Consider the following 1071-nt stretch of genomic DNA (forward strand, 5'->3'; position numbering starts at 1 on the left):
TGCTTTGTTTCATTGCAATGCTCACAATCCCCTGCATGCATCATCAAACACTCAAAGGATACACCCCATATGCCTGCCCCCTGGCAGCCAGCACACACCCCTCTCCCTCTCTGAGTCCAGAGTCTCCAGCGACCTCTTCTGTCCACTTCATTGTCTCTGCCTTCATCCCCAGTGTCACTGCCTTTCCTGACACAGGCTTGCACTTCACTTTTATCCCTTGATATTTCCAGGGATCTCAGCTCCTGGACTGCAAAATCAGCCACTCCCCTCCTTTTGTTACCAAACAGTTACATTTACATTTATCTTTCCAACACTCACTGTCAGACTTGATAGCAACCATTCCCTATTGAACCACAGGAGTCCTTTCCCCCTCACCTTTTATTAACCCCATCCAGACAAGTTGGAAACAATACAGTGGAGGTTCTATCTTTCCCTGTATCCTCTGGAGCTGGGTTCCCTATTAAAAGCTTGTAAGCCAGTCACTTCTTGCCTTTGTAGCCCCCCCCATATTGGGTTGTTTTTGTTGTTGTTATGTGATGTGGAGTCAGTTCCGACTCACAGCAACCCTGAACAGGGTTTCTGAGGCTGTAAACCTTTAAGGGAGCAGAAAGCCTCATCTTTTTCCTGTGGAACAGCTGGTAGTTTCGAAAGGCTGACCCTGAGGTTAGCAAACTGATCTGTAACCACTATACTACCAGAGCTCCTTCTATTTTGGGTAGCCAATGTCTAAGTTCCCTCTCCCTGTCAATCCTGTGTACCAAGGGGGTGGGAATGATCCTCACTGCAGAGATTTGTCCGCTCCTTTGTCATATTGCATCCACAAGCATAGGTCAAGATCAGCCACTTATAGTGAGTTACTCCTTTTTTTTTGTTCCCCTATTCTTTCTTCCTCTTGTTATGTTCTGATCATCCAACCATTGATTGCAGGTAAAATGGGTACTATCTGCAAATGTGGGTGTTGTTGTGCATCTCCCCTCACTTCATATCAGCTGGATGCTTCACACTCAGTTCTAGTCCTTGGGCCAAGTCCCTGTCCCTGGACCCAGGAGTCCCTGTTGTTGTTGCTGTTGT

Source organism: Chrysochloris asiatica, unplaced genomic scaffold (assembly GCF_000296735.1).
Source record: "Chrysochloris asiatica unplaced genomic scaffold, ChrAsi1.0 scaffold00217, whole genome shotgun sequence".
NCBI classification, from domain to species: Eukaryota; Metazoa; Chordata; class Mammalia; order Afrosoricida; family Chrysochloridae; genus Chrysochloris; species Chrysochloris asiatica.